The sequence below is a fragment of the Choloepus didactylus genome, chromosome 12, assembly GCF_015220235.1.
Source record: "Choloepus didactylus isolate mChoDid1 chromosome 12, mChoDid1.pri, whole genome shotgun sequence".
NCBI lineage: Eukaryota > Metazoa > Chordata > Mammalia > Pilosa > Megalonychidae > Choloepus > Choloepus didactylus.
Genome location: NC_051318.1, coordinates 39,800,087 through 39,823,606, shown reverse-complemented (window position 1 = coordinate 39,823,606; position 23,520 = coordinate 39,800,087). Strand labels below are relative to the sequence as shown.

Genomic DNA, 23,520 nt, shown 5'->3' with positions numbered 1-23,520 from the left:
AATTTAAATTTTCACCCCACATGACACGTGGGAGTGGAGGAAAGAAAGAAATACATCATCTATTTGGAGAATCTGAATAATTGTACAAGTTGAGCCCCCAAGAGAAAAATGGTTTACACCCGGCGTCCATATCTCGTATTGCACGGGCAGAGCGTTTAGGCATAACTCTGAAGTGAATGGATCACACTCCCTGCATAAGATCTCTTCTATTTCAGCTTTCCTTCTCTCTTCCTTTTTTAAAGTTCCCAGCTTCGAACTGCGCCAATGTCACTAATAGGTTCTCTGTGAGGAGGAGAGAGCGGGGTGTTGAGCCTCCACTTGGTCGCGCGGGGCTCAGAGCCGGGTGCACTCGGTGCGCGAGAGCTTCACCGGCTCCCGCCCAACAGGGCTTTCCCGCCAGTACCCACTTTAAGGGCAGGACAATGTGCCTTCTATTCCTGGTGCCCCGCCCAGCCAGCATTCCTTCGTTCAGAGCTCTGCACGCTCTGTCCACACCCGGAGCCCTACCCAGCCGACCTTGGGACAATGCTGCGTTCCCAGGCCCTGGATAGCTCATTCCCACTCTCCTGTGCCTTTTTGTTTGTTTGTTTGTTTGTTTATTTATTTATTTATTTATTTATTTATTTATTTATTTTTAGGGTTGTACATGGGAATCCTGTATTTTATGCATGATAGTTCTGTGAACCACAACTTCTCTAAAATAAACAAATAAAAAGTAGAGTCCCAATTAACGTGAATGAATGTGGCCCGTGAAATGGTGGGTAAAAGAAGTCAGATGCGTAAGTGCTCATAAGTTATGATTCAATTTTTCTGGAGTTCAACAACAGGCAAAACTAATCAATGATGACAAGACCAAATAACTATTTGGGGAGATAAAGACTTGAGAGCACACATTTTAAAATATTGTGGTAGCATGTATACAACATAACATTTCCTATTTTAAACACTTTCAAGTACATGCTACCAATTCAGTGGTGTTAATTACCTCCACAATGTTACCATCACCACCATCCATTACCGGAACTTTCTCATCACCCCAAACAGAAACTCTGTACCATTAAGCCTTTTTGTCTCCCAGTGCACACCCAGAACCTACCAACTAGCTTTATTTTTTCCTGGACCCCACAAACTGGCAGCAAAAGTTGGACCACAGTGAAGTTATCAGTGAGTGTTGGGAGGAGGTGGGCAAGGTGTCGAGTGTCCCCCGGCTGTTAGCACTTCCTGAATGATTCAATAAAATTTAATAATGTTTTGCTGACAGGCTGCCATGAGCAGAAGTCAATTCTTGGAGCTGGAGAGAAGGGAAGGCAGGATAGAGACCATTTCTCTGTTCTTAAGGGGCATCACCCAGGGATTTGCTGAACTTCACAGATGGATTGAAGTTTGGGGATTTTCCAAGCAGATGATACACTTCTCTGTCTACCTGGCTGGTGGACAGGTGGCCTGAATCCCCATCTGTAGCAGGCACAGAGAACCACACACGTGACAGGGGTGCTGGGCCAGGTAGGTAGGTGTATTTTCATTTAAATTCATAGCCACTTCAATTTTTGTTCTTTTCTTCCATCATCTTTTCTTATTCCTTGAGAATTATTTGCTGCACCCCACCCTAATTTTTAGAGCTATAGACTGACTTACATCATTGATTATCAGCGCTTATTTTTTCTAACACATACAATTAAGACTGAAAAATTCTCTCTCAACTTGGCTCTGGCTTTGTTTTGGTTTACTGGGACTTCTATGACAAATACTGCAGGCTGGTTGGCTTAAACAACAGGGATTTATTATCTCACAGTTCTGGAGGTTGGACGTTGGAAATCAAGGTATGGCAGGTTGTACTTTCTCTGAGGTTTGTGGTTTTCTGATGGTGGCTTGTGTGCCCCTGTCACCCGGTGATCTGTCTTCCTTGGTCTCCTCCTGGGACTTTACTTTCATGTCCAAATTTCTTTTGTGCATAAGGACTCCAGTCATAATCAAAGACCTCTCTGATCTAATTTGGCCTCATCTTAATAGAATCTCTGAAGACCCTATTCACAAATGACTTGGAAAAGTCTTGTAGGGGACACCATTCAATTCCCCAACAGGCTGCGTACCTGTGATATATGATCTTCTAAAAAAAATTATCTTTCAGTGGATATGTTCTAGCCTGACTATCCTGAAAGCAGAGCCTAAAGATGAACTTTCTATTTGGGGATAATTTTAGATTTACAGAAAAGTGGCAATGGAGAGAACATAAAATACCATTTAAGTTCTTTGTAGAGATGAAGAGACAAAAGAATTAGAATCTAAGCTTGGGGGGTGGAATTTGGGGTTCGAAAATGGGATGCAGGCAGTATATGTTAGGGTCTTGGCAGCAGCCAAAATGGACTATTTTATGGCCAACAGAGTGGTCTGCGGGGACTCTGAAGTTGGGACAAATGCTAAGTTGGAAGGAGGGTGCTGGACGATCTATGTAAACCAAGGAGGCAGGACAAACACCCGCAGGGCTCTGTGTGACGTGTCCATGTTTCTCTTGGAAGGGCTGGTCTTGACTCCTTCCTCGGGTAGTTGCTATTGTCGAGCTCCTTGCTGTTTCTGCTGAATGTGCTTGTATTTTGCTTTCTTGAGTTTCGCTCTATGGTTCTTGAACCAAACCTGAAGCACTGTTGGATGTATACCCATTTTAAAGGCCATTTCTTTCTGAAGACCAGTGTTTGGGTATAGGTTCTTATTGAACAAGATCTTCAAATCTTCTAGTTGTTTTTCAGTGAACATAGTTTGTTTCCTTTGTGGATGCCTCTGGTGCTTGCCTTTGCAATGCCAAGCTCTGGCAGACAACACCTCGATCGAGTGGTTAAAAGTCACATCACTAGCCTCGGTGGCAGGAGGATATCTGTCATGGCACATCTCCTGATGTGATGGGAGAGGAGCACCTTTAGGAAGATCCTCTGAGTCTGTCATCTTTTAATATTGGTCTGTTCAGCTCCAGTGACAAGAACAACCTGTGCCTTTTTATTCTCCATACAGACTCTGTTCAAATCAGAACCAGGATCACCCACAGCCTGCTCGACAGGACAGCAGTGGACTGCCCCGGTGGGGGTGGGGTGGGGTGGGGTGGTGGTGGGGAGGAATGATTCGGTGGCCGGATGTGTCCTGAAGAGGTTGCAGACATAGCCATGGCCTCTCTGGGAGAATCACATTCTATAGCAGCGTATGGAAGGCTCCAGGGAGTCCTGCAGCGCAGATTTTGAAATCCAATGAATGTAGCATTCATTTGCTCAAACCTCCTTTTTTGTTTTGTTTTGTGTTCAGTGAATGCCTTAACATCCGACCTAACTAGTGTACCATGAAACACGCTTTAGGAAATATTGGCAGAGACCAGGGATTCCCAATTGCATCTCTGCAGACCGGCTGTTCCAGAATTAGAGTACACTGCAACGAAAAGAGGAAAAATAAAAAGGAAGAATTGTCAATCAAACTTCTACCAGTAACTGCTGACAATTTTTTTTTATACTCTTTTCTTGTCCTGGAATATATATATGTTTTAATTTGTAATCACCATACACATACTATTTTGTGTTCTCATCTTCTCACTAAAATTATACTGAAATCTCTTTCATCCTTCTATATGGTTTTAATAATTATATTTTTAACATAATCTCCTTTGTGTGCTATGTGACACTAAGGTTGATCCCAATTGTCCTGAAATTTTAAATAATTTCCCTGCAAAGAACAGGTAAAAATATTTTTTCTTTCCCAGAATTATTTCCTTAGAGAAAATTCCCAGAAGTGTGATGACTTCATCATGGGATCTGAACATTATTAACCTAAAGGAAATATTTGGTCTTGATGGAATTGGTAAGTTTGTATCTCTGGTGAAGTTCAGAAATGGATGGAAAAGAATTGTAGAAGCTAAGCTACCTCCTTCATGATTTATCTGCTGAAATCAAATTTCTCAGTGGGCAGATTTAATATGCAGAAAGAGTCATCATACTAAGGCCTATCCAACATTTTTTTCTTCTGTTGAGTCTATAAAGACAGAAGGGGGCACACGTGAATCTCCATAATTCTCAGACAACCTGCCAACCTCTTTCCTTGCTTTCTTTCCCCAGGTCTTCTTGACCCCAGAAGCCATTTATTTCTGGCATGGAAGGGCTAACGTGCTTTCATCTAGCCCACTGCCCACCCACAAATCTGGAACTGCAGATAAATGTCAATCTTGAGTATATCTTTTAGATAGGGAACTGCATGTGGCTGAAAAAAAAAGCAGCAAACCCCCCCCCCAAAAAAAAACTTAGCATTCTCAGCTCTGTAGCTATTGAATTTCAGATTTTAATACCCAAAGGGAAAACCAAACCCAGAAGAAAATTGTATTTCCTTGTAAAAATCAATCTCAGCAGAATATAGCTACATTGTTATGACCATAATTAAACTTTAAGCTTAAGTTGTCAATGAGAAAGTTTGCAATACCAAGTTTGCAATCCCAAGTGGTCTTTCTGATCCTCTGGAGATGAGAGGGAAGCATTCTGGCTCTCATTTGTGGGAACTGAGCTGAAGGGTCATGAGCCTACACTCCTTTGTCTGGAAGGCTACTTTCCTATAGCCTGAATCAATGTTCAGGCTTTGCCCACTGATTTTGCTACAATGATTGTGTACTCCCGCCATTTAAGGATTCGCTGATAACTTGGCTCTTTCCTGAAACTTCTGGTTGGATCAGAATTTGGAGGTAGGATAAAATTTTGAACACAGGCCATGAGAGCCACAGGATTATCTCAAGTCATGTAAGCCACAGAAGTGGTATTGAAATAGAAGAGTATTTATCATGTTTGTCCCAAGAGTTTCAAGATAATCCTGTAGTCTCATGGGTTTTGTTTGTTTGAGTTGTTTGCTTGTTTATCCTCCCAGAGAATCTTTTGACTGGACTAATGCTACTGAACAGAAAGAATTCATAGACTGTGGTAGAAACATGAGAAATAAAACTCTAAAATGAGTATCTTGAGAAGAAAGAAAACACAATTTAACAAAAATGTATTGAATACACTCTCTGCAAAACACCAAATAGAACAATAAAAAATGAAAATGGAAAAACGGAAGGAAAAATATAAGCAAATTTGATAATCAAGCTAGGACATACAACATATAATTAAAAAGGTGTAATTAAATAACCCCATATCCTTCAGAAGCAAAAAGCAAAAAAGGGTAAGAAATCAGAATGGCTTCAGAGTTCTCAGCACTATCATTAGGTGCCAGCAGATAGTGGAGCATTGTTTTCAATATTATGTAGGAAAGTTATTTTCAGTCCAGAATTCTACACCCATCAAATGATGAATAAGTATGAAAGTAAGTAGCATAAATGCAAGCTTAGACATGCAAAGGTTCTAATTTCCCTATTATGCTTCCTTTTTTATAAAGCTGCTGGAGGGTGTCCTCAGCAAAAGAGGATGTTTACTAAGAACATTTCGAAAGCTGCTGCCCTCACTGGACTGTAAAATTCTTCAATGACTTGAGCTTCCAAAGCAGTATCAGCTCCATGCTCACAATGAGGAAATAGAACCACCTTACTCCTCCTATGACCAAGATCTCTGAAATGTTTTTGGACTGGGAGCTGCCGCCATATCTTGAAAAGCACTGGAAGGCTGACAATCACGGCAGCGTCCATTGAGGTTGCTCACTTGAGACAGGGAGTGTCCCGTAGTGAACTACAGACAGGGGAAGCTGATCCCAACCAAAATGGCTCTGCGTATACCCCCCCTTACCTGCATCCGGTCCAACTTGGCCCTTTCCTGTAAGTCAACTCATAAAGTGAAGGGTAGGAAAGGAAGGAGCAGAAACTTCTGAAGGAAAGCTGGCAGGTAGCCAGAAGGATCAGGCATTTGAAAAAGGAGGATCTTCTGCCCGGTAGTGTGCCTTGCTTTCAAGTCTAAAATGTCAAGGTCCATCAGTTGCTTTTTTAGTAGCATTAGGGAAAAGGCTTCACACTGGTCCCAAAGGAGGAAGGGTTGCTCCTAAGCAAATTTGGCTAAGCAGCTACGTATGATTTTGCTGTCCCTCCTTCCCCAATTTCCATTCCCCAGGCACTCTGGGAATTTAGGATGTCCAGGCTCAGACTAACCACCACCCATCCTCATACGTATCCTGTACTGTCTCTCAGCACAGCCCCAACCCCTATCATTCCTCTCCTCAGTTTTGTACCATGGATCAAAATGTCTTCTCATTTCTCCTTTTCATCTCCCCTTCCTCTCAGTGAAAAATAATCAACATTCTGTTTCATGAACTGATATCTGTTATCAGAAAAAAAATTGTTAGTTAAATTAAGTTAAAATCATTCCAAGTAGAGAATATTTGAAATCCCTTACCCTCTTCCAGTAATTCTATACTGAAAAGGAGGATTTTAATCTAAGCACAGCTCCAGTGTCTGGATTTCGGGCATGGAACGAGTCTGTTGGGAGAGTGTGACCTTTCTGGTGGCCTGACAGATAACTAGGGAGGTCTAGTTGCTGGGATCTCTGGGCTCCTGGAAATGAGGGCCACAGAACTTGAGAACTCAAGGGAACCTTAGAGGTTTTGCTATTAGTCTTCCTTATTTGAAAATAATGAGAAAAAATGACTGCCACTGTTTGGTGGCAGAACCAAGACAAAAATCCATTTCTCTGACTCACTCTAATGACTTCTTACTTTCAAAGATGTCTTCATTTCAGGGCTTCAAAGCTGCTTCTTATCCCATGGTGTTATCCATTGCCTCTTCCCCATAAGATCTTTGTATTTGAAAGGTATTTGCATATCATATATGCAATTATCATCATAGAAAATGATTGCAAATTATGTCTTGAATAAGTGAAAAGATAGTCATGTACAACTCTTTGTGTGTGTGTGTGTGTGTGTGTGTGTGTTTGGTGTTTTTCTTGTTGTTTGGTAGAGAATAGTAGCTATCAAAACAGATTGAGATAGATAAGAGTGAGTTAGTTACTCATCCACAATCTCACTACCTGTTTATAATTAAAACATGTCACAAATGTTGACCCACATGCAGAGACTTCTTAAGTAAACATTAAGCAAATAATCAAAAATATTTTCACCCAATATTCTTCAAGCTCAATGAAATTCCAGCTCTCAGTCATTTTAATAAAGTTTCTGGTTTAATTTCCATGAAAGGGTCTCTTGAACCATACACAACAACATTCCAGAGACAGGATTCATGTTCTACATTCAGCATCAGGCAATCAGAAATCCTCCTGGCCAATGACTGGACAGGGATCATTTAGGGATCAGTCCTCAGGTGCCATGCCTAAGCATGCTGGCAATAGGCCCTGCTGGATTCTTATACCCTAGTCATGTAAGTGGAAGGGAGATTGGAGAATAATATCTCTAAAATGTTTTAGCTAATCCACATATCTTGGAAAATTTAATATTACCCAAATCCCATTTCTATCAGTCTTCAGCTAATCAATTTCACCATTAAAACCTACTCCTGGCATTCAGTATATAGACGTACCAGTGTGGATTGATGGAGATACAGCTAACTGAAATATTGTAATGGCTGCCTCTGAAATGTGTTATTTTCCAATGTAATCTTTTCTGACCTCCTCTGGACTCTACATTCTTGATTAAAACAATCAGTTACACCTTGCTTCCTTTACTTGCCTAGCACATGCATAGGATATCCCTGCCATTGATGAAGTACTCGAAGGTATATTTCCTACTTCACAATATGGTAGACTCTCCTGATCTAACGTCAAGGCTTCTAGACTCCACCTTTCCATTTAGGCCATGTCTTGTTCCATCCTTTTGTTTCCATGACTGCTGGGCTGTGGGTACTAGTTGCACCTGGTCTACAGATTATTTTCTCAGGGCCTCCCTTAGGGCACAGTCCTAGAAAAGTTATCTCCAAGCTCCTAAATATTCCATACAATTGGGAATTTGCTCTTGGGAAATAGCGTAGGTTCTGAGGAGGTGGGATGTTAAATTGCTGATATTTCCCCAAATTGTTAATTAGATTACTTTCGCAGTGATCCATGTTGGCAGCTATTTACTGATGATTCATTAGCAGACATCTGAGCTGAAACAGAATGTAGTGGCCATAGTGGGGCGCGTGGTCTAAAAGGAATTGTCTACCTTATTAGGTCCTAATCCACTTCCACATGCATGGTAGATTATAGCCCAGTATCCTTGGATCCTGACCTGCTATGAGGAAGCAAACACCGCCAACCACAGTCTGATTTCTAATTACACAACTAGAGATTTTTTCCTTCAACTTAAACCCTTGCTAGGTCTTGAAATGCAAACACCTCCAAAGGGTATGGCTTGAAATCAGGCAATAGACCAGTGTGGGGAGATTTTGTGGAGGATGGGGAGTTGGACAGAGGTTCATCCTTGCGCCCCTAAAATCAAACTCAGTACTTGGCTATTCCCTCTGCCTGCTTGTAAGATTTGTACTGATAAGGAATCAGAACAAATCCCCTTACTCTGACACATCCAAACAACCTTGTGATAAGGGATCAAAAGGAGTTCCGGTGGATTTGTACTCCACAGATACAATATTTGCCTTGTCTGATTTGTCATTTTGTGTAAACATTGGCTATTACTTTTATGACCAGTGGAAGGGCAGAAGCCAAAGCTCTGGCAAAGAGTAAATAACCTATTCCACAGTGAAGGAAGGAGACATTAAAAGCTCATGAGCAAGGAAGTCGCTGTATGCAGCCCATCCTTGTGATTTACAGCATTAATGCTTGGGGCGCATAGCCCCTCCCTATAATTTGAAATCACACCCTCTTAGAATGGGAAAATTGTGGTAGTTTTCTTTCTTAGAGGCTTTATTCAGAATCTATTGTGTGCAAAAGTGCACATTTGAAAGAAAGAGGCCTGGAAAAACGGCACAATCAGCCTCCTTGAGAGAGCCACTATGCTCAGCAGTGTGTTTTCTGTCATCCACCATGACCCCTGCCTCCACCAGGTGCAGAATCACTGCCTGAAGGGCTCCCCAGCTACAAGTGTAACAGATCTGTCTATACACCAGGGCCCATCCCAGTAGCTCTAACTGGATTTATTTAACCACTAAATTCAGGTGTGGGTGGGGTCCATTCTCACCATCCTGCAGGTGTCCTCCTGGGTAGGTCTGTGTGTGGGGTGGGGGTGGGGGTGGGAGACTAGGAGGAGAAGGGGTGGGAGAAAATAAGTCTTCATGGGGTATACAGATAATTATTGCAATAATAGCTAACTAATATAAACGTGCTAGGCATTATTCAAGGAACTTTCCAGGTACAAATTCTTTTAATGCTTACAGGAATCCTATGAGATATACACTATTTTCATCCCTAATTTACAGATAAGGAAACAGAGCATAGATGACTAAAACTAGGAAGTGAGTGGTAGAGCCAGTATTTGAACCCAAGCAGTCTGGATTTAGAGTCTGGGTTGGACCACAGGCTGAGGGCATGGGTAGTCCGTTGCTCCCCTGGAGAGCCAGCTGGTGTCTAAGTGGAGATGGTGAAGTGCATCTAGTTGGGTGATGACTGGGTGGGTACCCAGTGGGACTGACTCCGCAGATGGCGGGTACTTGATTGATGCCCCTCAACCGTCTTTCTCCTGCACGCTCTATGGGCTCCACTCAAGCAGAGGTCCCAGATTGGACCACTCTTTTATCTGGGTTGCTTCAGATTCCAGGTTTCTCCTTCTCACTTGAGGCTTCCTATTAACCCCTTCATCATTCAGTATTAAAGCTCTTTCCTTACTTTTCTATTTCACATGCAGGGCCCAGGAAAAAGAGAAAAAGCAGCTCCTGATGGTCAGGAGCTGGCCTGGCACTCACAGGCAGGCCTTGGTGTTCTCTTGTTGACCGTAACTGATCTCACAGATGACCAACTTCAGAACAAGGTGACGAGGCAAGATAAAAACAAGGCCACTGATAATCATGTCAGAGCAGACAAAAACAAGGTCACCGTGCAAACCATAAAACCAGCCAAACACCCCCACCTCCAAGGGAATTTGAGTGACTGCCTCTTCTTGAACAAACACATTTTTAGCCTCACTCCGTTTTTTCCTGCTTCTAGATAAAATTCATGAATGCACCCAATCATTGAGTTACCCCTGCTTTCTGACAGAGCCCTCTCCAGAGCAGATCCTTGCTTCCTTGTACTCTCCTCAGACTCACCTTACACAAGCCCAAATCTGATATAATACCCTAATGTCCCAATACCCTTTTGCTAAGACATCCCAGGTTTCCCCATGGTGTGCCGTCTGCCTTGCAGCAGCAAGCATCAACAAATGTAACTTTGTTTGAATGGACACCTGTCCATGGTAGTTTTTTACTAGCGCCTCAACAGCCATTAAACCAAAAACCCAAGTGATTTGTAATTTTTTTAAAAAGGGAAAGAAAAAACAGAAACAAACAAACAAATGTAGTTCTCACTTCTTTCGAGGGCTGTGATGGCTCAGTCTTTTGAAATACAATTACAGGGGCTCCATTTCCCGTACGAGAGGGAAAAGTTTCCAGGTTTATGTTTTGCTCTGGGGAATGCCACCACCCTCTCCCCACCATGAGCTAAATGAATTCTGGGCTTTTATAAAAAACTCAAACCCTAGTTAAATGTTCACAACTAAGTTGTATGTTAACATCCGCACTACTGCAGGGCTGGAAGGCTGAGGTGTGAAGTGGCCATTCCGTTATTTCTAAACTGCATAGAAATGTTGTTCAAATCCAGTGTCCTGCAATCCTCACAGCCTCTGCTCAATTGCTTACTTTACTAGGGATTCCTATTTCCTCTCTCCTGGGTTATTATACACATTTCCTTACCTCTGGCCTTAATCCAAGCCAATTTCCCTCTTTGGTCCAAAGGATTTTTCTAAAACAGTTAGGTTGCTCATATTGCTCCATTGACTAATAGCCCCTTAAGGTCATTCTTCTCTGCTTTCGGGGAAAATCCAAAAGTGGAGTCCAAAGTATTTCAGAAGCTTCAACCTCAATTATGTTCCCGTTTCACCTTCCAGACTTTCATCCCAGTTTAATTCTAGTCTTCAAATATTCTCTTCTTTTTTATGTCACTTGCCTTTGTACATGTTGTTGCTGACTTTTAAACTCTCCCCCAATCTGCCTCCCTCTGATGAAATCCTACTCCTTCATTAAGGCCTAGTGTTATTATGACTTGCTTCTGCAAGACAAATTGTAGTTGAGTTTGCAATTAGAGTATTTTATTCAGGACACCAGAGTTTTGCTACAGCAAGGAAGCCAGATCAACTTGCAAAACATAGAAGCAATTTCAGGCTTCTAGGGTTGCAAATCATTTTTATAGACATAAAAAGGAAGTTAGCTTGACCCCTATTAATTGGACAAGAGTTTGTCTACCTCATAGGGGCGAATTTAGGGTAGGTGGGCTTTATTTTGCATAGGGTCAAACATAATAAAATAGGGGCTTGATTAGCTATCTGGGGACTTCAAGTTTCAAAAAATATCAAAAGGAAACTAAAGAGAGTGTTCAAAGAAGTAGAGCACAGTTTTGTTTTTTTTTTTTTTGGCTCTGAGGGGGCCCAGAACTTTCTCTATATAATTTTACCATCACTCCAGATTAATTGTAAAACCCAAAGGGAAGGGACTGTATTTGCTCTCCATGCTGGTGTAGTGATTGATGTGGCTTACATTTCCATTTATCCATGTATTCAATAAACATTTGTAACTTCTGTTTTCAGGAAGTTTAGGCTACTGAGGGATAACATGATTATGTGTTGTGAGGTTTTGAAGTTATTTAGGGTTTCCCCTATGGAATTTTCGAGTATCTGCATCTAGATTTATAAATTGTACCTCGTATTTTTGAAAGCATTTGGAAAACTTATTTGTAAGTAGTAAACCGAAAATTGAAATGTGGTGTAGTAAGTACCATGATAAAGGTATACTCAGAAAACCACGGGAGCACAGAGGAAAGAAACCTCATTTGACATGGAGAGGCCAAGGAGGGCTTCCCAGGTAAAGTGATGTTTTTGCAGAGTTGAGTAGTAGTTAGCCAGGCATGTGAGCTGAAAGGTATTCCAGGTAAAGAGCCACACAGGCAAAAGAAAAGATGCCAGGCTCCTTGGGAGGAATTTCCTTTGATCACTTTGGTTCCCTGAGAAACCTTCCCAAAGCCCTCAGGCTTTGCTAACCTGAATTTCCTTTTGGAAAACGTGTGATATATTTACATACATTGTAGTGGAGTTATTTTCTGTGTTTGGCTGTCATATAGAGGGTAAATTCTGGAACATTCCTGATAGCAATGAGACTGAGAACAGGGATTTAGTGTCAGAGACTTGACGCTGCCATTTATTTACCTTTGACTTAGCCAAGTGTCTGGCACAAAGCAGGGGCTTTTTTTGAGCAAATAAATCAAGACATTCTATTCCTTTGCCCTTTAACTTCCTCATGTGTAAAATAAAGATTGTGTGTACATGGAAACAGTTAGGGGCTAATTGAATAATCTATAGAAATAATGATGACGGCTGACATTCAGGTAGTAGCATTGGAAATGGGGAGAAGCTCATCGATCAGAATGTGTTCTGGAGGAACAGTACTCAGGACCTTGTAAGGAATTAGATATGCGGGATAAAGTAAGAGAGGAAACAAGAGGACTCATTGCTGTTTCGGGGCTTCAGTTCCTAGTGTCATTTATCAATGTGGCAAAGACGTGGCGATACCTGAGTAAAGCTGTGTAGGAATCAGCTAGATGTAAGGTTTCTGTAATTCAAGAGAATTGGATATTCATACATGTGAGACATGCTACAAACGGCATTTAAATGGGATACATTGAACTATCTAGGGACGGTATAGATTAGGAAGAGAAGGCGTCCTGGTAAATATGGCTGAGGACACTCCAACATGTCTAAGTCAATCAGAAGAGCAAGTGTAAGCAAAGGGGACTAAGAATGAATGGCCATGAATGACAGGCCACAAGGAAGTGAAAGGAAAAGCAGAAGAGTGTGGTTTCACAGAAACCAAGGGAGAAAACTATTTGAGGAAAGGAGTAGTATTCAGCTGCATCAAATTCTACTGAGAAATCAGCTAACGTAGAAATAGAGAAGGCATTTGGCAAAGTGAAGGTCACTGGGAATTTCAGTGAGCAGTCTGAGTAGAGGTCAAGGGGGTAGTGAAGAGAGAACTATAAAAAAACTCAATAAATGTCTGCTTGGAGCAAGTGAGGCAGAGCAATGGGTTGCTAGCTACAGGGAGATGTGTCCAGAGGGGTTTTTATTGTTTTGTTTTGTGTTGTGTTAAATATAGGAGACACATCTGTTTCCCTTGGGAGTGAACGGATACATAGTGGAAAACGCATGATGCAGGAGAAGGGATTATGACGAGTTACGTTAATGAACATCTTGAGAAGGATGGAGAGAATGGATCATGTGGTTGACAGAAGCAGAGAGTTTATTCAGTGCAGTTGAAAGGAATATTAGGAGTTTAGGTGCATGGTCTTTATGTTGGTAAATTTAGTGGAGGGGAGGGAAAGGAATTCCCATTTTATTGTTTCTGTTTTCTCCAAGAACTTTAAGGCAAAGTTATCTGTTGAGAGTGAGGGGAGAGGAAAGGAAACGAGGTTTGAGGAGAGAGGACAATGTGTGAAAAGGTTGCTTCAGGGAAAGAGAAAGAGATTCTATAAGAATCCATAGTAGGTTGTTGAGCATATTGTATGTTCATTTGCAATGTATGAACATGAATTAAAGTAAGACACAACACATGAAGTTGTGTGTTTGCTAAAGCAATACTTGGCTAATCAACTACAGGGATGGAATAGGTGAATATTTGGTTATCTGGTGTTAGTGTTGGCCAGGCTGGTACAGAGGGAGTTAGAGGTGTCTGTCATGGAACGCTTGTGAGGATGAATCATAGACCCCATCTCAGTAAAGTGGAAGGTGGGAACACGAGGGAGATGAGAGCTAGGGCAGAATAAATGTCTGTAAAATGAATGAATGACTTGGCACAGTAAAAAAATCAGAAGATTTTTGGTTTTTTGTTTTGTTTTGTTTTTTGCATGCACTGTTTTTGAGTTTTTTATTCCTTATATGAATTCTTCCTTTCTAACATTGCAATTGGTGGACTGTGGGTAATCCACACCTTGTTGCCTTCAGCTTTGAGTTCTCAACTGCCCCTCTTTTGTGTACTTGTGAAAGATGCAGACCTCATCTGGCTGAGTGGAAGTAACCAAGGAGACCAAAATGATTCCTGCAAAAAGCTTGAATGGCGTTTTCAAGATGCCAGTCCTAACTTCTTCCTAAAATGGCTGTGTAAATTACAGATCTGGAGGGGTCAGAAAGCCTACCACTAAAAGGTTTCCGAGCTAGAGTGCTGGTGGGAGTGGGGAATGAGGGAGGTAAGAGGACAAAATGTAGAGAAGGAGTCAGAACAGCCTCTCCCCCTTTGCTTCTCCCACTGTCTGACCCCTCAGGGAAGTCTGTCTGCTGCTACCACCACGTGCTCCGGCTCCCCACTGACCCTTGTGTCCCAGGTACAGGAGCTTAATCACGGATTTCTTTCTTGTAATACCCTCCAGATTCCTGTGGATTCTTAAAATCTTTAAATACCTTCTGTAATCATCAGGAATGTTTCATTGCTCTCAATTGACTATTTTGTTTTCCTAACCCAACACATTTTTTTTTAATGTCCTTCTGTAGGCAGGACGCTCACAAGTGAAAATAGCAAACATGTAAGCATCTGTGTCTCCATTTAGAAGTGTTAAGAGTGAAAAGAGGGTGCCCATTGCCTGGGGCCCCTTTTTATTCCACTTAGCCTGACTACTGAACTGGCAAGCGTAGGGAATAGCTTTCTCACGGTCTCCGAGCACCCTGACTGCATCGTGACGACCGTGGTTGGAGAGTACCGAGCTGCCACGCAAATACTTTTGCTGTTCCTGAGGAAACTGAATTGGGTTTTTGAGCCCAGAAAATAAAAGGCTAAAAAGAGCTTTAATTTACAGTCTTCTAATATGTGGAAGTTTTTTGTTTTTGTTTTTGTTTCCCCACCTAAGAAGAACCATGGCTTTGAATGCCTGTAGCGAAACATGACGCAGTAAAATTAAAGCAGGAGTTGTTTTCACTGGGCATGAAAAAGCATCTTCTATTATTCCTTGTGGAAACATTTGACTATCCTACTGAGCAGATCTGCGGTGTGCTCAATAAATTTAGCTCTTTTCCTCCTGAGTGCAGGAGACTGGGTCACAGGCTCTCTGGAGGTTCCTTTCAGTGCCAATTTCCAAGGGCATTTAATATTTGGGGCAGCATCAACTTAGAATACACTTGTCCACCCGTCTTGGAATGTATACCCCACGTCTGTCCATCTGACATGGCCTGCCTTGTAGTCATCTAGCAGGAGAGAGAGGGACAGGAGCTATCATTTATTAGACACCTACCATGTACCAGGTCCCTACAGATGAGAAAAATGAGATTCAGAGACAGGCAGTAATTTGCTCACCCTGTCTGACTACAAAAACCAGCATCATCCACTCGGCCACAGATTTCTGAAGCCTTTATAATTTGCAGCTTCTCTTGTTTTTCAGAGACTCTCTCTCTCTCTCTCTCTCTCTTTCTCTCTGGCCTATTTGTTCTGGTTTGATGGCAGCTTTATTTAGGTGATAATAGAAGAACCCTGCTGTTTTATGAGGCTATAATCCAAGTCTTATGTGGATAACTATTCTTTTAGGTTGAGTGGTTTATCCTGCTCATAAAAAGAGAGAGATTATTGTACTAAAAACCCAAAGTCTTCCCTTCCTCCTTGCATTAGGTAAAGACACTTGCGTATTTATTTCTAGTAATGGAGTCGAGGAGAACCGCAGGCCAGGAATGAGCAGGGGAGGGGGAGTGGAGGGCCATCTACCAGGCAAGGCCAGGCAGCAGGGGAAGGGGTTGCTCTTCCCTCATCATCTGCTGAGACAGAAGTCACCGGCAATTGCTGGGGCAGTTTTATAGCACTTGGGATTTGCTCCTTTCCACCCTTATTGAAGTTTTAGAGGGGTCATGGGGTGACCAACTGTCCCAGTTTAACTGGGACTCTCCTGGTTTTAGCACTGAAGGTCTTGCATCCCAGAAATTCCCTCGGAGAATAGATAACCAAGAATTAACACAAACTTTAGTTAAAAAATAATTACTGTCTCTGGGGATTGAAGCCATTTTCATATTTTTCCTAGTGACAGAATGGGATCTTTTGAAAGGCTCAGAGAAAGAACGTAAAAAGTCCATTGTATGGGACTGGTTACATTACGTTGGAAACCTCAATCACTGGAGTTCTATATAACCTTAAAAATTTTGGGGTAGATATATATATGATCACGTTGAACAATCTCTGAGATTGGAGCAAAAATAGCATGTACAAATCTTTTGCATATGCCATACTATTTATGGAAGTTACTGTATTTGTTTTCTGTTGCTACGTAATAAAAGTTTCATCAGTTTAGTAGCTCATCTCACACTGCCTGTGGGTCAGGAGCCCGGGCTTGGCTCAGTTGAGTTCTGAGGAAGTCTACAATCAAGGAGGTGGACAGCACTGTCGTCCTAGTTTATACAAGATGCTACGACAACTACCACACAATGGGATGGCTTACACAACAAGCATTTACTGTCTCACAGTTTGAAGGCTAGAAGTCCAAAATCAAGATGATGGCAAGGCCATGCATTCTCCTGGGGTTGGTAGCACTGTGGTGATGATAGTGCTCTGTCCCATGGTGATCCCTCCCTCTCCTTTCTGTCTTCTCTTCTGGTTTCTGGTGACTTGTGACTTCTCTGTCTGCACTTGAATTTCCTCTCTTTATAAGAACTCCAGTCATATGGATGGATTAAGTCCTCCCTAATTCAACTTGGCCACACCTAAATAGGGTCTTCAAAGGTCTTAGTTACAAATGGGTTCATACCCACATGAACCCAAATTAAAACTTGAACATGTCTTTTGGGGGTACACGATTCAATTCGAAGCAACTGTGTTCTTATCCAGATGTTTGACTGGAGAAGGATCTGCTTCCAAACCCATGTGGCTGTTGACAGAATTCGGTTCCTTGCAGTTGTAGGACAGAGGGTTGGCTACTGGAAGCTGCCCACAGTTCCTTGTTATGTGGGCTTGTCACATGGCCATTTGTTTCCTCAAAGCTAGCAAGGGAGCAAGAAACTCAAGCAAGACATTTGCTGCAATCTTACGTCTCTTACTTACATAACCATATGCACGTAACCACATTTATCCACCTATTCACTTTTCCATATCCTATAGGTCAGAAGCAACTCACAGGTCCTGCCCACCTCAAAGAAAGGGAATAACACAAGGGTGTGAAACCAGGAAGCAGGGATCATGGGGGCCACCTTAAAAATCTGCCCTGCACAATAATATATAAGAAACTAGTGAAAGTGTAGAGTATGGAGTGGAAGAACATTTTCTCTTACATTCCTTTTCACAGTTTATTTATTTTGCCAAATGCACACATTAATCTTTGGTTAAAATCAAACACAAAAACAATGGCAAAATTCTGCTAAATCAGTTAAGAAAACAAAATATATGGCAAGTTATGCTGTATTTTGTCCACTTGGCAATCAGCATCGCAACCCTCTCGTGCCAGCACTGTGTGTGCTCAGTGATGGCTCAGCACCAGCATTTGGCCACAAGGCTTATGTATAATTTCATCTGTACATGAAAATCAAGGTATGTTTTATGGCAATATTAAGACTTCATAAAGAAACTTCTCACATTTCTTAAAAACCAACCTTCTCAGAGTACATTCAGGTGTTCTGAAATAGTATATTCTGGTAAGCAAGATGTGGTCCTTTTAGTACAAAAGCGTGAACCAGGCTAATACTCTATGTGATGCTGATGAAGAGATTACCAGCACATTGATGGATGGGACCTGGTATGTACCAAGAAGCTGCAGAAAAGCAAATGGCTAAAGGCGTCACAAAGTCCTTGTGTAGTCCACAGCCTAGCAATGTGACATCACCTTGGAGCTTCTTAGAAATGCAGAATTTCTGTTGTCTACCTAGCCCTAGTGAATCAGAATGTGCCTTTTAACATATTAAATGTTGAGAAGAGCTGGACTTGACTATTCTATGCTACCCACCCCAGAAAAACTCACCCACATATTCAAAGGATATACCTATACAAAAATGTTTAGTGATTATGAGTAAGGGGATGAAAAAATATATTACAGTGCATTTATCAAAGGAACACTATAAGGAATTAGAATAAATATATGCAGCCAAATATATCAATGTGGATAAATCTCCAGAAACTAATTTTGAATCCAAACAAAACAAAACAAATAACCAAGTTGCAGGAAGATATATGCAAAACTGTAAAGTCTGAAGACTCAGTGTAAAGATACATACAGAAGTCGTGCGATAAGCATTAGAATGACAAACACCAAATTTAAGACAGTGGTTTCATCTGGAAAGGGGAAAAGGGGAATAAGGAGAGATGCAGAAGCTATTTGCAGTATGTATTTTTCAAGCTAGGAGGTATGTACACAGATGTTTGTTATATTTTTCTCTAATTTTATATGCTAGAAATATTTCATAATAAATATTTTTTAAAATTCTCAGCTTTTCTAGATGATGAAAAATTCTTCAAAACACATGTGCTGGTTTGTAATCTCACAAGCAGTGAGTGGATTCCTACTTCACTCACTCCACATTCTCACTCAGACTTGGTTGGTCAGGCTTCCAATATTTGCCAGTCTGTAGGGCAGGTGTGAAATGGCAGCATGTTACTATTTTAGTCTTCCTTTCTCTCTCTGAGTGAGGCTGAGCATATCTTCATGTGCTTATTGAACGTCAGCTCCCCTCTTCTGTGGATGGCATGTTCACATCCCTTGTGCATTCTTTCTATTTATTTACTTTTCTTCTTGGTTTGTAGGAAACACTAATAGCAATCACTAAGAATGCAAGTGGATGTCTTTTATCAGCTTGAGTTGTGAATAGCTCTCTCTCTTAAATGAGAGAGCAAAGGCTAAAGGAAGATATTTGGTGGGGCGTTGAATACAAATTTGATTACGTCTAGGTATACCACCTAAACCATACACTTATTTTTGTGCATTATTTAACTATTTTTAAAAAGAATTTATTAAAAAGGATGATCAAATTTTAAAGAAAGCAAAGAAATGAAAATTATTCCTATCTGAAATAAATTTCCTATGGTATCCTGAAGTTGACATCACTCTTCTTGTATTTAGAAAATAGAATAAAAACAAAAAGGCAACCAAATGCATGGGATTAGCAATTTTCTATATGTTTCTCCATGGTAATTCTATTTTATCCTGTAGAAGTTTTCTGTATTTTTGCTGCTGCTTAAGGGGGGGTGAGGGGAGAAAGAAAGAAAAAAGAAATGATGACATAAGTTAGCAGAAATTATAAAATTTCTCAGTCAGCTAAATATTGTATTGGTATTTTTGTGGTCTTTAAGAAAATGAGAATCCCTGGAAATTACTTAATGGAGGAAATTCCTTTTAGTATCTGACACAGTACTTCCATAACTGTCACAGGTTATGTCTTAAAAGAAAGACACATTTTCTTATTTAAACTGAGAAGAATCAATTTCTTTAAAATGCTGGAAAATCCTTGTGCTTAAACGATTAGGAAATCTCATTTATGTGATGGATGTTTCTTAGAAAATATCTGGTAGCAGCCCAAAGAGAGTTGTGGTTCCATTTATAATGGGAAAGGTAGTATTGCCTTTGTGAGTGAGACCTATTGCTTTAAGGAATAATGGGCTTTTTCTCTGTCCCATAGTGTAAATGAGATCTTCAAGCATTGCAAAACAGAAACCCTACAGACATGTGTTACACTACTTAAATCAGGACTCTGACCCTGTTTCCAGACTGGCAGTGTTGCTCTAAAATTTCAGATGCATCGAATGTCTGCTAGGACCCTTAGCAATTAAGTCAGTGACTCTCAACCTTCCCGTGTTCCCCCAGACTCTTCCTACACCCTTAGTCTTGATTCTGCCCACATCCCAGCAGTGAGTCTGTCATCAGGAAATGGAGGGGGTGCACATGCCCAGTGACCAGCACCTGCCAACACATCACTGCTCAGGTCAAGCAGAAAGAGCACATCCAAAATACTCTCAAACACTGGCCAGGCAAATGAGAGATTTGGGAAAATACAGTCTGTCCAAGAAAACCTTTTGCATGAGAAAAGGGAAAGTACTGGGGACAGGAAGGTCAATAAAAGAGGATCTGCCAGGCTTTCTGGTGGACTTTAGGATTTAGAGGAAAGGGAATTCTTGGGAGCTACCCTGACTTCTCCTACTCTCCCTTACCAGCCTCCTTTTTCCAATTTTGTTTGGAAACCAGTGATGTCGGGTGAAACCCACCACATCTGGGCTTATTCATTAGTGAGTTATAGCTCTGTTGGCTATTTGTGGGCTGGAAGCAGATGGGGCCAACCAACGCCCAGGTAGCAAATGAGAATGAAGTAGAAATTTACAGAGCAGAAAATTGAGGGCCAGAGCTGTCAATTAACTTGCTCACAATACTCACAACTCTACTAGGAGCTCAGCAGGGATGAAATTTGTAGGTATGACTCTAGAGCTATGCTGAGTATCTAATATTGCATAGCATTAATGCTCGTTCTCATCTCTACCTCAGGGTGCACCATATTCTTGTCACATTTTGCAAGCCACACTTCTTGGTTTAACCTTAAATGAAGACTGTCAGCTCTCTCTCTCTCTCTAGACCCCTGTTTCTTGCTGCTCATTCATAGCTTCTGGCCATCTTGTCACTGGCTCACCATGCTGCCCCAGCTGGTTTCTAGTCTGCTGTGCCGTGGGACCTGAGCACAGCTCTACTTCTCTTTCATGCTGCCAAACACCACACAGTAAGGCCATAAATGTATCAGACATTTTCCTGGAAGTTTAGGATAATATCAATACTTACAGCGGTGCTTGGCATAAAACAGGAGCTCAATAAAAATTTGTGAATGAATTCATGTACAATGAAAGGAAATTAGTGTGTACATTAAAAAATTTAAAATTGAGCCTCAGACCTTACTGGGTCATTAGCCACTTCCTGCTGCCTGGAATATCATATTGATCCCCATACTCAGGTCCCAGCTCACCACCACATGGGCTCATCCCTCCAGAGAGTTTTCTTTTTATCTTGCCCTCGATCTTCTCTCAATCCTGCCTTCCTCTTCAAATCTCTTTCCTTTTGAGCTGCAGAGGGAAAACATAAAATTCTCATTCCTTTATTGTAGAATAATGTTGCCCCTTTTGCCTCTACCTTTCCATTTCAGACTACCAATGGGGCCTCACCTTTTATACCCAAGTGGGTCATTAATATGTTTTCCTAAAGAAGAAAGCCTTTTACTTAAGGCCTCTACCATTTGCAGTGCAAGAGTTGTGGAACCTTTATATTCTTCTTTCTTGGCTCTACATATCCTAAATCAAATTCTTAGGCAGAGCTCACAGTTCCCTCCTTCACTAATAGAATCATTATCTGTAAATGGAAAGAGGCGATCAGAAGACTCATCCTTGTTCTTTCTAGCAAGTTTCAGAAGCATGCTTTCATCCTTTCCTTCCTGCCCTGCGTGTATAGTGTGTCCTCCTTCAGGCGGTCCACTGGTTCTCCCAGGGAGCCTCTTCAGGCAGGCAGTCTTCCTTAGCAATTTCCCCTGTACCTGTTCCTTGTTTTGAGCCTCATTCTAGGTTAATTCTTTGTACCACAGAATGATACCACCTTTCACCCATTTTCCCAAATTAGAAATTCAAGTCTCATTTTTGACAAAACAAATAGTCGTCCATTCTTGTGGCGTCTATCCTCTATATGTCCTTCTAATTCACTGATTTTTTTCCTATGGCATCCATATGGATTGTTGCTAGAGTTCCTTACTGATCATCCGGCCACTTTTTTGTTGTTTGTTATTGAAGTTTTAAAATATATGCAAGAAGAGGCAAAACAGTGCAATGAACCTGATTCATCACCCAGACTCAACACTGTCAAGGCATGGTTATCTTGCTTCATCTATAACCCCACGCTCTTCCCACACCCCATGCTGGATTATTTTGAAGCAAATTTCAGATATGTTGGTTGAAGTGTAAATATATTAATACCTCTCCCTAAAAGATAAGAACTCTAAAAATAACTATGTTATTACCATACCTAAAAAATTAACTATAATTACTGTATAATATCAAATACACTATCAATATTCACCTTTCTTCTATTGTCTCATTTTTGTGTGTGCTTATGTCATAGTTTGTTCATTTGGTTCAAAATTCAGATAGGCTCCATATGTTGTGATTGGTTGATGTGTCTCTTACATCCCTTTGGATCTGCAGGGTCTTCTGCCACTTTTCTCTTTTTTTCTCAGTCCTGATTTTGCTAATTGATGTCATTTAGCATGTGTCTCTGTCCCCTGTATTTCCTGTGAATTAGGTTTTATTTAGAAGCTTGCTGAGATGGAGATTTTTTTCTTTCTTTTGTGAAGACTTCTATGTAGTCAATGTTGTGTTCTTCCATCAGTAGACACCTAATGTCAGCTATCTCTTTCAGTGATTGAGAAGCCACCAATGATAGTTGCTTAAGTCCATGAATTAATTTGGGGTTTCAACGTGGTGATATTCTAATTTCATTCTCTCCTGTTCATTTTTTAGTAATAACACTTTTAGAGAGAAAATTCCCCTCATTATTTAGTTTCCCTGAGGTCGAGCTCATGCAAAGAAAACAGAATAGATGTGTGAGTCCTTCTTTTTATTTATTATTTTGCAAAAAGAATGAGTGGTTTCCCTGGCATCCCTTACCTACCTCTCTAGCCTTATTCTCCATCCTTACTCATGATGCTCCAGCTAAACGGAATTCATTCAGAACCTTGAGCATTCAAACTCGGCAGCCCTTTTGAGCCTTTGCTACTCTCTTCCCTCTCTCTGAAATTCTCCCTTAGCCAACATTCTGTCTGTGAGTCTGTTGAAGTCCTGCTCGTCCATCTAGTGTCAGCCTATACTCTACCGTCCCTCAGAAGCCTCTGCCTGGATCCAATTCCTCTTTGTGCCTGGCACTCCGTTTATGTAACATTCAGTACATGATTTTTAAATTGCCAGCTAATGTGTCTGAATCCTCCACTGAACTGTAAGCTCTCTGAGAGGACAGTCTTTGTCTATATGGTTCACTATGTTATCCCCAGTGCCGAAAACCTGATCTGACTCCAGGGCCTCCACTAGCTCATGTAGTTTCTTAGTGGGTAGCCAGACACCTCTGCGCAGTCCACACACTGCACAATCTTAGGTGGCAGCCCTGCCTGGGACAAAGTATTTACTCCTTAAATATTTGTTAAATTAATTTTAGTTAATCCCCATTTTTGATATTTACTTACTAATAGCTTTATTGTTGATTCCTCTCCATTTTACATTTTCTTTCTAAGATTTTAGAGCATCTGTTAAAAATGCATTTCTGTGAAGATGATCCACTACCATTCTTCCAACAAAGAGGCTGAGGTTTTAACTTCATTTAGGAAGACACTCCCTCACACCCCTCCTCACCCAGATGCCCACCTGGTCCAAAGAAAGGGGACATGTGCTTTCAATTGAAATTTGACTCCTTCCATTCCCGGTTCTCTGACTGCATAAGT

The 23,520-nt window shown here is 41.2% G+C and overlaps 1 pseudogene; it reads right to left on the bottom strand.

Moving 5' to 3' along the window:
• Positions 1-2,275: 2,275 nt before the first annotated feature.
• Positions 2,276-2,937, bottom strand: LOC119506819 (annotated as a pseudogene).
• Between the last annotated feature and the right edge of the window lie 20,583 nt (positions 2,938-23,520).